This window comes from Elephantulus edwardii, unplaced genomic scaffold (assembly GCF_000299155.1).
Source record: "Elephantulus edwardii isolate Elephantulus edwardi_28Jun2011 unplaced genomic scaffold, EleEdw1.0 scaffold00017, whole genome shotgun sequence".
Taxonomy (NCBI): domain Eukaryota; kingdom Metazoa; phylum Chordata; class Mammalia; order Macroscelidea; family Macroscelididae; genus Elephantulus; species Elephantulus edwardii.
This window is the reverse complement of record NW_006399767.1, coordinates 20,529,189-20,543,921: the sequence shown is the minus strand read 5'-3', so window position 1 is coordinate 20,543,921 and position 14,733 is coordinate 20,529,189. Positions and strand designations below refer to the sequence as shown.

The 14,733-nt window shown below is 41.2% G+C and overlaps 1 protein-coding gene across 1 annotated transcript in view; it reads left to right on the top strand.

The window, feature by feature from the left end:
* The window catches only part of DNAH8 (dynein, axonemal, heavy chain 8), a 555,032-nt gene that overhangs the window by 493,906 nt on the left and 46,393 nt on the right, over positions 1-14,733 (top strand). The gene's annotated exons all lie outside the window — the stretch shown is intronic.

The following is a 14,733-nucleotide window of genomic DNA, read 5'->3' as shown; positions in this document are numbered from 1 at the left end:
TTTTTCTCTTAATCTCTCTACTTTCCCTTCTATTATATGTGGCTGTGAGAAATAGTGTCACTTCCTGTCTCCCAATTACAACTTTGTCATATTTTGGCCCTCTGTCATTTTACTAAATCCTGGTGCTCCGGAGTTTCTGCCAATGTTAAGGCTCTAATTTATGCCTTGATTCTTTCTCTTCTGTTGTGCCATAAAGCTAGTTTTGCTTTTGGGGGATTGGTGCTCTCCATTGATAGGACAGTGGTCTCCCATCTTGTTTTTTCCCATTCCATTCAAAGAATGGTCATAAATAGGAACTAAAAGGGTTAGCAGGGGAAATGAGAGTTGATTTCTGTTCTCTCTTCTTTTTTACGATCCCCTCCTGCCCTCCTGCATCCTCTGCCTTTGACTCTCCAAGGCATGCAAAGTGCAGCAAACATGCAGCACAGCAGCCCAGGAGGAAGGACTAGAGGGTCTCCCGGCTCACCCTGAGGTGTCTGCTCCAGTCACCAAGGTCCTAAGCAGTAAGTGAAGATATTAAGAAATGCCTCCAAATTTCAGACCCCCTCTTCAAATGAAGTCTCACTCCTACTTGTTTTAGAGGTACATTGCTGAGATCAGAGCTGAAAACCATCAAGCCCACCAAGTCCCACAGAGAGCCAAAACCAAGCCCAGCCCACCGCCCTTGATTCTATTTTAACCCATGGCCTCCATGAGCTGTCCAAGACTGCAAATCTCTCCTGGAGGACATTGTTTGTCTCTATCTTGTGGAATGTTTGGTGTATTTGAATGGCTGACCTTTCAGTTAGCAACCCCAAAAGAAGCCTTTGCAGAGCTTCTCCTCTGTATGGACCCATCAATGAAAGATTTACATTCAAAAGATTTGTTTTAGAAAAATGGGAGTAAACAAAACCTCTATAGTAATGACAAACAGGGTTCCTCCTTCTTTGTAACTCACTGACTGCTGCATTGTTGATCATCTTCTGATTCTCTGCCCTTGCTGGTCTCCTCCTGAACCTGCCCTCCCTCTCTCCACCTCCAAGTGTGCACCTCATTTCCGGCATGAAGGTTGCTCTGCCAGCTTCTTTATTGTTGTCAATTGCCAGTGAGTCATTTCTGACTCATGGTGATCTCATACGTTACAGTGTAGAACCACACTCTGCTCGACTTAACAGCACAGAGGACTTGTTTATCACCTCCCTGGATTCTAACTTCTGCCTGCCCTCCAACCTCTCTCCTGCTGCCTTTCATCTTCAAAGATGAGGGCATGACAGAAAGGCTTGCCAAAGGCGACCTCTCATTTCAAAACCATGCTGGATGGTTCTTTGGTGATCATCCAGCTGTTATTTGCAGACACTGTCTTGGATGAGATAGCTTCAAATAAGAAGAAATGGTCACTGGCATGTGAAGTTATAAAAGCAGGATTCCTAAGGGGTCAGTTTGAGAATCACTTTATAAATTATCTCAAAGTGAGAGCACTCTCAGGTCATTTTGCATTTAGCTGAGACTTTAAAAACGTGAGTCAGACCACATCACTCTGTTGCTCAGAACCCGCCAGAGTTTCCTACATTATTCCCAGTTATCATCAAAGGTCAAAAATGTTCTGCAAGGCCAGTGTTGTCGCTTGCCCCCTCACTTCCTAACTTCACCTCCTTCTACTCTCCCTCTCTCTTACTGCTCCAGCTCTGCCAGAATCAGACATGTTCCAACACATTGGACTTGCACTTCCTGGACCATTCTTACTCCTCATATCTTTGTGGTTTACCCTGTCACTTAGTCTAGTCTTTGCTTAAATGTCAACTTTTCAAGAAGGTTGCCTATGACTGCTCTTCTTCAGCTCTAGTGGTCTAATGGTGAGGAATTGGGCTATCAGCGCCAAGGTACACAGTCTGCATCTGCTCCATGAGAGGAAAATGGATAATCTCCCCTTTGCAATTTATTGCTTCTGAAAGCCTGCTGGAGAGTCAGCTGTGAGTCAGTTCTGACTCAACGACACACAACAACAACATCCCCTGCCCTCCTTGCCTGCTTTTTCTATAGTTAGTACCAACTGACATACTTTGTTGTTGTTGCTACATCTAGATTTTTAATAATAGAATCCTTTTTCACACATCAAATGATAAAAGAATAACATATGTTTTCTTCTAAAAATGTGTACTGAAACTTTGTTTCTTTTTGTAATTTTTTTTATTTCTTATCAATTTTAGAATTATACTCTAAGATAAATATGATAAAATTTTCTCTTTTTCCCAAATAGCAATTCACTTGATCAGTGTTACCAGTGATTGAAAATGCCTCCTCTAACCCTTTCCAAATTTCCATATGTTCTGGGCTCTGGTTTTGGATTTCTGAGTCTGTACCCCAATAAAACAAACTGCCAGATAAGTGTTGTACCCCTAAGAGCAAACATACAGATAATACGGAACAGCCTTGTGTCTGGCTTCTGACATTGTTTGCTGTAAGTGAAGAAGACTTGACATTCTTGCTACAGAAGATCAAAGACTATGACCTTCAATATAGATTACATCTTAATGTCAAGAAAACAAAAATTTCCCACCACAGGGCTGATAGGTAATGTGCTGATAGATGAAGAAAAGATTGAAATTGCCCATTTCCTTTTACCTGGATTCACAATCAGCCCTTGGTACCAGCAATCAAAAAATTAAATGACCAAAACAACTACGAGATAGCATCTCATCCTAGCAACAATAGCAAAGACCAACAGGGCAGCAAACAATAAATGCTGGTGAGTTTGTGAAGAGATTGGCACTCTTATATACTGCTGGTGGTACTATGGTCAGTCTGGTGCTTTCTCAAAAAGTTGGAAATAGAATTACCATTTGACCCAGAAATTCCACTACTGGGTTTATAACTTAAAGAAACCAGAGCCACAACTCAAACAGATGTATGCACTCATGATTATTGCTGCATTATTCACAATAGCCAAGAGATGGGCACAGCCCAGGTGCCCATCAGCAAACGAATGGATAGAAAAACTGGCGCATCTACACAATGGAATACTACATACCGTTGAAAAACAATAAAATAGTAAAACATTACAGATCATGGGGGAGCCTTGAGGACATTATGCTAAGTGAAATCTCTCAGTCACAAAAGGACAAATACTCCATAATACCACTGTTATAAAATAGGACAGATATGGGGGGGATGGCAGAGGGTTGGAGAGGGAATGGAGAAAGAGTGGGTAGATAATGAACACTGCATTAGATCAGATGCAGGGAAGAACTGTCCAAAAGGAATATATGATTATGCATTATATGTGTGAGAACAATCTGGAACAAAGAGTGCATTGTGAGCTGGGCTGGGGGATGGGAAGAAAAGAGGGGGAAATGTATAACAATTAATAAGAAAAAGGATAAAAAAATAATTAAATGGCATGCTGCATTGGGAAAATCTGCTGTGAAGGACTTTTCAAAAGTGCTGAAGAGCAAGGATGTCAAAGACTAAGGTGTGCTGGATCCAAGTCATTGTCTTTTTAAGTACTTGCTATGGATCTAGAAGTTGAACAATGAATAAAGATGACAGAAGAGTAAATGCCTTTCAGTTGTGTTGTTGGAGAAAAGTACTGAATATGTCATGAAATTACAAAAGAACAAACAAAACATGTTTTGGAGAAAGTGCAACCATAGAGGCAAGGATGATGAAACTTCTCAGATACTTAGGGCACGTTATTAGGAGGGATCAGTACTTGGAAAAAGGCATCATGCTTGGAAATGATAGGGAAAGAGAGGAAGCCCTTCAATGAGATAGATTGGCACAGTGACTAGAACTATGGGCTTAAGTAAATCTGAGATGATGAGGATGGCACAGGATAGGACAGGGTCCAGACCCCTTGTTCATAGGCAGCTCTGAGTCATAGTTGATTCAATGGCACCTAACAAATCTGTACCACTCACTCTGTGACCTTTTACTTGATTATCTGCTGCTAGGACTGCTTTCTAAGGTTTTCCTAACTATAGTTTTGGGGTTTTTTCTCTTCCTATCAGAAATGGGTACTGAGTGTTTTAATGACTATTCAGCATCTATGGAGGTAATGATATAATTTCCCTCAAATATCTGAAATTTGTTTATTATGTTAATGAATTTCCTAATTTGAGTCACTCATGCAATCCTGGAGTTAGTCCTGATGTATTATCTTGTTAATGGCTTTGGACTCTGTTAATAGATCATTGATGTTTTTGTTCTGTGGTTTTTTGATTTGTGGTTTTGGGGGGGAATTGATTGTTTTGGTATCTATATTCAGAAGTAACATTGGCCTAGCAGTTTCTTTATTTGTATTATCAGAAATGAGTTTACTTGTAACTAATGTTATCTTCGCTTTATTAAAAAATTTCTGCAGAATCTCTTTAACTTGGTATACCTGAAGGTTCGGTAGCCTTCCCCTGTGGTACCATCTGGACCCAGTGGTTTTGAGTGTTTTTAGTTCTTTGTTAAGGGAGCTCTGGTGGCCTATTGGTAAGGAATTGCACAGTCAATCTAAAGGTGGAAATTTGAAGCCATCAGCTACTCCATTGGAAAGATGGGCAGTCTCGTGGCATGTGAATTACAGCTTTTGAAAACCAACTGGAGGCTTAGCTGTATGAGTCAGTTCCAACTCAACAACTCACCAGAGTTGAGTTCTCCCAAGAGGAGCTCATCAGTTTCAATGACCTTATGAATATCTGTGTTCCAAGTATGTGTTTTCTAGTCCTCACTTCTGTGCTCCATAACCATTTTATACAATATGTGTGGTTATCTCCATTTGAACATACTTTAGGCAACTCATCCTTAAAGTTGAGAGAACTTGCCCTTGGTGATGCAATAGATAAGTGGTCCTTACTGAAAGGGCAGGAGCTCTGGTGGCCTAGTCCATAGTCATCTGCACTGCCAACCCAAAGGCAGCAGTTCAAATCCACCAGTGGCTCCACTGGAGAAAGGTGGGAAGTCTCCTCCTGTATCATTTATAGCCTTGGAAAACCCAGTGGAGGGTTAGTTATCTGTCACTTCTGACTTGATGGCAATCAGTAGTGAGTAACAGAAAAGCTGGCAGTTTCCACTTACCCTGTGACTTTGTGGGAGAGAAACTTGACCATCAGCTCCATAAAGAGTACAGTTTAGAAAACTTTTATGGGGCGACTGCACTCTGTCATGTGGAGTCACTATGAGTCAAAATAGCAATGACAGCTCACAAACACTCAGAGAGGCATCACCTTTGGTTTAGTAGCTCCCAGAGCCTTCTTTCTTCTGTGGAAGAAAGGGCCTGGCAAGCTGCTTTTATTATTACAGTCAAGAAAACCCTGTGGAGCAGTTCAGCTCTCAAATGCATGGGATGGCCTTGAATAGGAATTGATGACTCAAGGCAGCCAACAACAAAAAAAAATCTTAAAATATTCTAAATTGAACCTGTGCCTTTGTACCCCTCCACCCCTGCAGACTCTCCTCCATCTCAGTAGCCTCTACAGCATTTAGACCAAAATACAAACTCTCTGCCATTGCTAACAAGGCCTACCTCTCCAGCTTTATCTAGCATCTGTGATTTATAGACTGTCTTGGAAACATTGTAGGCAAATCTAGGGGTGAATGAAGCAGACTTAAATGATGATGGTATGGGAGAGAATAGTGTGAATCTCAAAAAATGATTGGTAAGATTTAGTGACTGTACAGAAGTAAACAACAGAGAAGTTTCTGAAGTTTCTGTCATTCATTGCTGCTGTCTGGTATGTAGAGAAGCACAACCAGCCCTCTTTGTCTCTAGGAAGTGCCTCTCTACAACCGTATCCAGAGGCTCACATCCACAGGTTTGATGTTGTTGTTGTTGTTGTGTGTGCTGTCGAGTCAACTAAGTCTCGTAGCAACACTATGAACCTTGCCCTGCCCTGAGACAATCTCACCATCTCTGACCTGCCTGACCCCATTGCCACAGTCACTATGTCAATCCATCTCATCCGTCTTCCTCTTCTGCTCTGACTCCTCTACTCTTCTAAGCACGATGTCCTTCTTCAAGGACTAGTCCCTTCTGACAGCATGCCCAAAGTTTGTAAGACAGGACTTCAAAATCCTTGTCTCCAGGGACCAACCTGGTTTCACTTTCTCAGGGACAGACCTGTTTGTTCTCTTGGCAGTCCGTGGTGTATTCAAAACTCTTCTCCACACCACAACTCAAGGCTTTGATTCTTCTTCTGCCATCCTTAGGCATTGTCCACCTCTCAGATGCATAGCAGGCAACTGAGAAGTTCATGGACTGGATCAAGTGTGTCTTAGTTTGTAGACTGATATCGTTGCTCTTCAGCACTCTGAAGAGGTCCTTGACAGCAGATTTTCCCAGTGCAACTCATCTTTTGATTTCTTGACTGCTGGTGTCAAGGTTTTTGATTGTGGATCTGAGCAAGATATCTTTGCCTGAGATAGTGTTGTGATCCTGTCATCTTTCACCACACAGAGTGAGGTAAGCAAAAAAACACACACACACTCTGCTGCACATGCAGAATTACTTCTAAAAGAAACAGTGGCTCAGCTCCCCCCTTTGTTCTCTCTCTTAACTTCCTGTTTGGTCTCTGCTGGGGTCTTTCTTCATCATTCCCACCGTGTCCCCAGCACTTTGGCCCCTCGCTCTTTCTGCTCAGGCAGTAGGTTCTGTCCTGCACCTCTGTGTCTAGCAATTTCTTTGATCCCTGAGTGATCTTTGCCTTCGATTTGATTCTCTTCTCTGAACTCTGAAAATATCTGGTGAATGTAATCTGATCTCCACTCTTACGCAATTGAGGCCGGATAGCTTTGCTATAAACCCTTGCTGTTCCTGCACCAACCACCAGGAGGCAATAAGCAATAACATACAAATCTTCCCAGTTCAATCTACCCTTCATCTCTTCTGCTCCAACAGGAAGCCAATCTCCTCCAAGTTCAATGTGACATGAAATAATCAAAGATTCCCCACTTGAGCTAGCTGGTCTAGGAATTGGGGTCATAAATGAGCTAGGAATGTACAGGAAGGGCAGTGTGTGTTAAGTTTGGGAAAGAGAAAGGGTTATATTTAAGAAAGCTGAGAAATGTGAACAGCAGTCAAGTGAGAGAGAAGTCTAGAAAGAGATAGGTAAATGCATTTGTGCAGAGATAACAGTTGAAGCCTTGAGAGCAGATGAACTCTTTGAGATACACTAGGTAAGGTTGTGTGAATGTCCCGGCCAGAGGTATGCCTGTGGGTTTATCAGGCTGCCCATGCCATTAGCAGTATTCTTTCCAGATAGTTCTGGTGTTGTAATTGAGCCATGGTGGATAACTGTATGTCCCCCATTATCAGAATATGCTCCCTGGAGTTGACATCCACAAATTTCAAAGAGGAGGGAGACTAAGGAATAGGAATCACAAGTCTCTCTCCTTGGTCTTTGAAGCAGAGGGGCAAAATCAAGCCAAATCAATGTGTTAAAAGAAATAAAATCTCTCCCACGAGCTTAGATACCTTAGTGACAGGAAGCATAAAAATGCATACTTGAGTCACATTTTATTATCTAGATTTATAAGGTATCAAGGACTCTGCAAATTCAACTGTCTCAATGCCAAAAACAGTTATTTATTCTCACTCTTTTTCTCATTAACACTTAATATGTATTTTTCTATCTTCTGAAATTCATCAAATGCCTTGGTAAAACTTTTATCTTCATTTCCATGCACTGCAACTTTAAATGTGCTCTTGTTGCATTAACTGACATTTTTGGATTTTGAGTTTTAAAAATATATGCTCATTGATATTTCGTATGCAAAGATATATAGAACTCTGGTGGTGTAGTGTGTTACGTGTTAGGCTGCTAAGCAGTATGTCAGTGGTTCAAATCCAACAGTTGCTCCATGAGCTCTCATAAAGATTGGCAATCTCAGAAACTCAATGGAAGATGAGTAAGAGTTGGAATCAATTTGATGATGGTGATATTCACACACAAACACACACACACACACATACACTCAGCTCACTGCTGTAAATTATAGAAAGGAGACTGCCCATATTTCTCTTGAGAAGAAAGGATTCATACCACCAGAAAAGTAGTCTTTTGAGATTCACTATGGGCTATGCCATCAAGCTCCCTGGATATATATATATATATATTGTTGTTGTGACTGTCTACCTGGACATATACGTTGTTGTTGTTGTTGTTTTTGTAACTCTCTACCATCAAATCAGAACCTACCAATAGCTGATCTTCCAGCAGGTTTTCAGAGGCAGTAATTACATGGAAGGAAATTGCCCATCCTTCTCCTGCAGAGCAGCTGGCTACCAGCGCTCTATATAAATTGTTATAGAAGTTGTTATTAGTGCTGTCAAGTCAACTACAACTCATAGTCATCCTGTGAACTGTGGATCTGAAACTTGCCTAGCTGTGCCATCCACAAAATTTCTGATATATTTGAGCCCATTATTACCGTCCCTGTCGATCCATCTTGTTGATGGTCTTTTTTTAAGCTGATCCTCCACTTTTTCAAGCATGATGTTCTTTTCCAAGGACTGGCACCTCCTAATAACATGCCCAAAGTATTTGAAATAAGACTTCACCATCCTTGCCTCTAAGGACACCCTGATTCCACTTTCTCTAAGACATATATATGTTGTTGTTAAGTGCCATCGAGTTGTAGACAACTCATAGCGACCCTATGAACGAAAGACCAGACACTTGCAAAACTTTCATCATTTCTCCAAGTTCATACAGTTTCCGAAGACAAGCTATTTCATAAGTGGATGCCACTCCTGCTTCCAGGCTTGTTTTTAATCAGGAAGCTCCACCAAATATGGTCCACCATGGGTAACCATTATCACATTTAACACATCAGAGTCACAGTGTTCAGCATCACAGCAACCACGAGTTACCACTGTACAGCAAATGCACAGACCAGTGCTATACCACTTAGAAGAATGTTTGACCAAAAAGAATTAAAACCAGGCCCAAAGGTCACAGATTAAAATCACCCACCTTTGGCTTGAATGTAAAAATGGCTAGAACAGTGCATAGATAGGAAACTCCCAGAAATTCTAGTGAGATTTAGAAGAGGCTGTGGTACCACGGATATCATTGCTGATGTTAGATGGATCCTGGCTGAAAGTAAAGATTATCAGAAGAATGTCTATTTGTGCTTTATTGACTGCAAAGGCTTTTGACCATGTAGATCATAGGTTGTGGCTGACATTGAGAGGAATGGGAGTCCCAGAACACTTAATGGTGCTCATGCAGAACTTGGACATGAACCAGAAGACTGTTGTGTGAGTGAAACAGGTGAATACTGTATGGTTTAAAATAGAGAGGAGAATGTGTCAGAGTTGTATTCTGCCTTCATACCTATTCAATCTGTATGCTGAGCAAATTATCCAAGAATCTGGACTCCATGAAGAGGAGTGTGGGATAAGGTTTGGAGACACCCATCAATAACCTGCATTATGCAGATGAAACAATCTTGCTAGCTGAAAGGGAGGAAGGCTTGAAGCACTTCTTGGCTGAAGATCAAAGAATGCAGCTTTTGGTGTGGATTGCATCTCAGTGTCAAGAAAACAAAGTTTCTTAACACTGGACTGATAGGCAACATCGTGATGGGTGGAGAGGAGATTGAAACTGTCAAACCAGGAAATTATTATTTTTCTGAAATTGTTATGATGCTATTCTGGATTTCTATTTCCTGTTTTTCTATGACTTCTTATTTTCCATTGGTTTTGTATATGTGGTCTTTTAAAGACTATACACACACACACACACACACACACACACACACACACACTGATTTAAATATTACATTACACTCATAGCTCATTAGATAGTTGTTAATTTTGTAAGTAATTCCATTTTTCATTAGTTTTGCATTTATTATTATCCATGACTCTAATGCTGCTACCAAATGGAGATGACCTAAAGTGCTTTCCTCAGAATAAACCACCCGGCTACAAGGTCAGTTTACTCTACACAGAAATTTTCTTCCAGAAGTAACTTGGGACCAACACTCAGGGGATATAGCTTTCATTCTTCATCTTAGAGCTTTTATGAGGATTGTTTTCCTGAAAGCCCTTGGGCTTTTGAGTCATAGAGATATTCTTTGCCACAGCTAGTTAACTAGGCTTCTGCCTTTCATATCTTTGCAAACGTAAAATCATTTTATGGAAAAAAGAAATTGTGCAGATCTGGAATAGGCAATTCTGTGCCCGGTAAAACACACTGTGGGGAGATGGTCTAGAGGGTTTATCCAACTCTTGTTCAAAGTTGGCTGACTTTTCAGGATGTATTCTCCCTAACATTCTTATTTTGAGGATGATTTTCACATCATCTGAAGAAAATAAACAAGTAAAACTGTCTACCATGAGTGATTTCTTAGAAAAAATCTAGCTTCAGTAACCTTTCTACTAGCTTCGCCCCAGAGTGGGAGTGAACTGACCAGAGCCCAGAGTCTGCAGAGGGCAGAACTGTCACTCCCTCCTGCTAGCAACAAACCAGGGTGCAGAGTGCATCTTCGAAGGTGATTTCCTCAGCAGGTGAGCTGAGAGAGAACACAGAAAATCCCATGGCTAGGACTATTTCATTTGCGACTGGGATGAGTAGGAAGAATAAATTCTCCTTTTCTTCATATGAGTGGAAAGTTACTCTGGTTTTCTTCTCTTAACCTTTAAAGATCTGTGTTGATAAAATAATAAAATAAAAATCATTTTCCTTCATCCTCAAATTCCTTCTCTCTGAAACTCCTGTGCTGTGCTCTGAAGAACATATAAATTTATATAGATGCTTCCTTTGTATGTGGAAAGGTGCCAGGAAATAGGGGAGAAAAAAATAAAGTAATAATAATATACTGTACTTTTACCATAAGAAAGAACAAAGAATTAAATTTTCATGCTCTTTAAAGATTAGAGGATTTCTCTTCTTTATATTTGAGGTTTAATAAAATTCAAGCCAATTGGCCTCAATTCAACAAAGAAATATTTATTGAGAACTTACTCTCTTAGCAACTTGGAAAATAGCAAAGATAAGTAAGAAATAATCCTTGCCTTTGAGCTCATTATCTGTTAAGGAAGACAGATGAATGGCAAGTAGTTACTTAATACGATATGGTAAACTCTAAAATTCAGCGTATGTGCAGTGTCATAAGAACCCAAGTCCTCAGGTGCTGGTGCAAACGCTTCGTGTGCTTGCTGCTTACCAAAAGGTCGGGAGTTTGATTCAACCCAGAAATGCTTTAGAAGAGGGATCTCGTGGTTTGTTCCCCCAAACTCCAGCTATTAAAAGACCTGTGGCGCCTGGTCAGTCACACATATGGGGTCACTGTGAGTAAGAATCAACTTGACTGCACCTGGCATAAGGACACAAAGTAGCAGTCAATTCTAATTTAGGGCTTCATATTGAGGTAGTGAGAGAAGACACATTTGAGTTGTGCCCTGGAATATGTGCACATGGAGAGGCAGTGACAGCAGCACTGTGAGAAACAAGGACGGAGTGCAGTGAAAAGGGACACAGCAAACAGTCAGGATCATGCCCAAGACGGGGGCATGTAAGTAAAGAACCATCTCGGGAGGGACATGAAGATGGGAAAGCGTGTGGTATGTTCAGGCCGCCAAGTCCACCTTGCCCTAGGGCAGGAGGAGGCAAGAAGACTAGAGGTGGATCTGAAGGCAGTTACAGCCTGCTTGTGAAGGGTTAGGGTATCAAGCTAAAGAAATTAAAACTGTTCTCAAGGCAATAGGGAAGGGAGGTGGATGTTAGAAATGACTTGGAAGCCCAGAAGAGCTGGGGAGTGACATCAAAGATGAGGCAACAAGGATATGTCTGGAGTTGCTAGGTTAGGTGAGCAGGGAAAGATACACATATTGAGGGAGCCCTGGTGGCCTAGTGGCAAAAGAGCTGTACTGTAATCCCAGAGGTATGCAGTTCGAATCCACCAGAAGCTCTGCCAGAGAAGGAGGTGCAGTCTCCTCCTGTACCAGTCAGATCCGATTTGATGGTACACTAACAAAAGATAATAAAAATAAAATTTTAAAAAAAAAAGATTCACATATTGGTAAAGGTGACAAGACAAAGAGTGGTTCAGGTGAGGGAAAAGAGAATTAATATAATGAGTTCGGTTTGGGGCTTATTTGATCAAAGGAACATTTCTAGTCAACCTGACTCACAGCTGTCAAGTCAGAGCCTCTATTGGGTTTTCAATGCTGTGGATCGCATGTGAGAAGAACTGTCAAAGAGGCTCAGCCTTTGGATTAGTAGGGCAACTTACTAAGGAATACACCAGTGGATATTGTTAAGTGTCGCTAAGTCAACTATGACACTCAGCCCTACAAACCTTCCGAGCCACACTTCTGAACCTAGCCCTGTGCAGCACCATTCATAGCATCTCTGATATACTTAAGGCCATTGTTACAGGTACTGTCAGCCCATCTCGATGAGGGTCCTGCTCTCTTTTCTGACCTTCCACCTTTCCCAGCACGATGTCTTTTCCCAAGGACCAGACCCTCCTGACAACGTGCCCAAAGCATGTGAGACGGTTGCACTTCCTCCAAGACAGACACTTGTTCCTTTGTCCCTACAGTTCTGGCAGTCCTTGGAAATCTGGATATGGAGTTCAGTATCAAGTCAGAAATTTAATGTTTCCCAGTGGCACAGTGATTAAAGACTTTGCCTGCTAATCAGGAGAAAGATGTGCTCCTAGCAGTCTGCTTCCTTAAAGATTACAGGCGTTGAGAACCCTATGGGACAGTTCTACTTTGTCGTTTAAGGAACCCGTGAGTCAGAACCGACTGAATAGCAGTTCTTTGTCATGGTTGATTTATGTTTTTTAATGTCTTAAGAAACTGCCCAACTGTTCTCCAAGTGGGACCACACCACTTTATGGTTCCTTCCAGCAGTGACTGATGCTTTCTCCATCCTCACCATCTCTCATTTTTGCCTGTCTTTGATTATAGTAATTCTGTAATTCTTGTAGATTACATGCGCTTCTGTAACTCTTGGGTAATTGCAGGGATTCTCGTGGATACGAACTAATAGCTCACTGCAGTTTTCATTTGTGTATCCTTAATAGATAATGATATTAAGCATGGTATCAATTCATTTCAAATCTTTTGTTTTTATTCATTTTTTTGATTTTTCACTCACTTTTGAAAGATCATTTGGCTTGGTATATACAGATTCCAGCTGTTTATCTGTTTTTATAGCTATTTCTCTTAATTGTTCTGTTTTCTTCTTTCTTTGCTGCTGCTGGAGAACTGTCAGTCAGTCTACTCATATTTTTTACATAGATAGTATTTCCACCCCCCCCCCAGCCTTTCTGGCTACTTTTACAATATTCTCTTTGTCTTTCATGTTGTCCAGTCTCACTATGATGGGCCTATATAGAGATATAGTTATTTATAATATTCTATCTGAATGCAGAGTATGGACTTAATGAAGAAGAATGTGGCATCAGGATTAGAGGAAAATATGCAGATGACACAGACTAGCTTGCTGAAAGTGAAAAAGACTTGAAATACTTGTACAAGATCAAGGACTACTGCCTTAGATATTAATTACATCTAAACATCAAGGAAACAAAAATCCTCACCACCGGGCCAATAGGCAATGTCATGCTACATGGAGATTAGATTGAAGTTATCAGTGATTCTATATTATTGGTAGCCAAAATTAGCACCCTTGGTACTTGCAGTCAAGAAATCAAAAGATATGTTGCATTGGGAAAATCTGTTGTCAAGGATCTCTCCAAAGTGCTAAGGAACAATGATGTCAATTTACAGATTAGGGTGCACTTGTTTCAAGAAATGATCTTTTTAATTACTTGCTATGCATCTAAAGTGATGCACATTCCAAAGAAGGGTGACCCAACAGAGTGTGGAAACTATAGAACACTATCATTGATTTCACATGCAAGCACGATTCTACTGAAGATTATCCAAAAACGACTGGAAAAGTACATCAACAGAGAACTGCCAGAAGTCCAGGCTGGGTTTAGAAGGGGTCATGGTACTAGGGATATTGTAGCTGATGTTGGATGGATCTTAGCTGAAAGCAGGGAATACCAGAAGAATGTCTATCTGTGTTTCATTGATTATGCAAAGGCGTTTGACTGTGTGGATCATAACAAACTGTGGCTGACTCTGAGAAGAATGGGAATCCCAGAACACTTGATCGTGCTAGTGTGAAACCTATACTTACTTGGACCAAGAGGCAGCCATTAGAACAGAGCAGGGTAACACTGCATGGTTCAAAATTGGGAAGGGCATACACCAGGAATGTGTCCTGTCTCCATACCTTTTCAACCTGTATGCAGAACAAATTTTCTGGGAGACTGGGCTCTATGAGGAGAAATGTGGCATCAGGATTGGTGGAAGATCTATCAACAATCTGCATTATGCAGATGACACACTACCCTGCTTGCTGAAGCTAAGGAGGACCTGAAGCGCTTGCTGCAGAGGGTAAAGGACTGCAGCCTTCAATATGGATTGAGGCTCAGTCAGTATCAAGAAGACAAAGATTCTAACCACTGGACCAATTGGCAGCATCAGGAGTGGATGGTGAAGAGAGTGAGATTGTTCACAACTAAAGTTTGCTTGGTTCCACAGTCAACATTCTTGGCACCAGCACCCAGGAAATTAAAAGACGTATTGTGATGGAAAAGTTGGCTGTTAGGGACCTCTCCAAAGTACTGAAGAGCAATGGTGTCTCCCTGGAGACTAAGGTGCGTCTGATACAGTCCGTGGTCTTTGCAATCACTTGCTATGAATCAGAAATCTGGACAATGACTAGGGAGGATAGA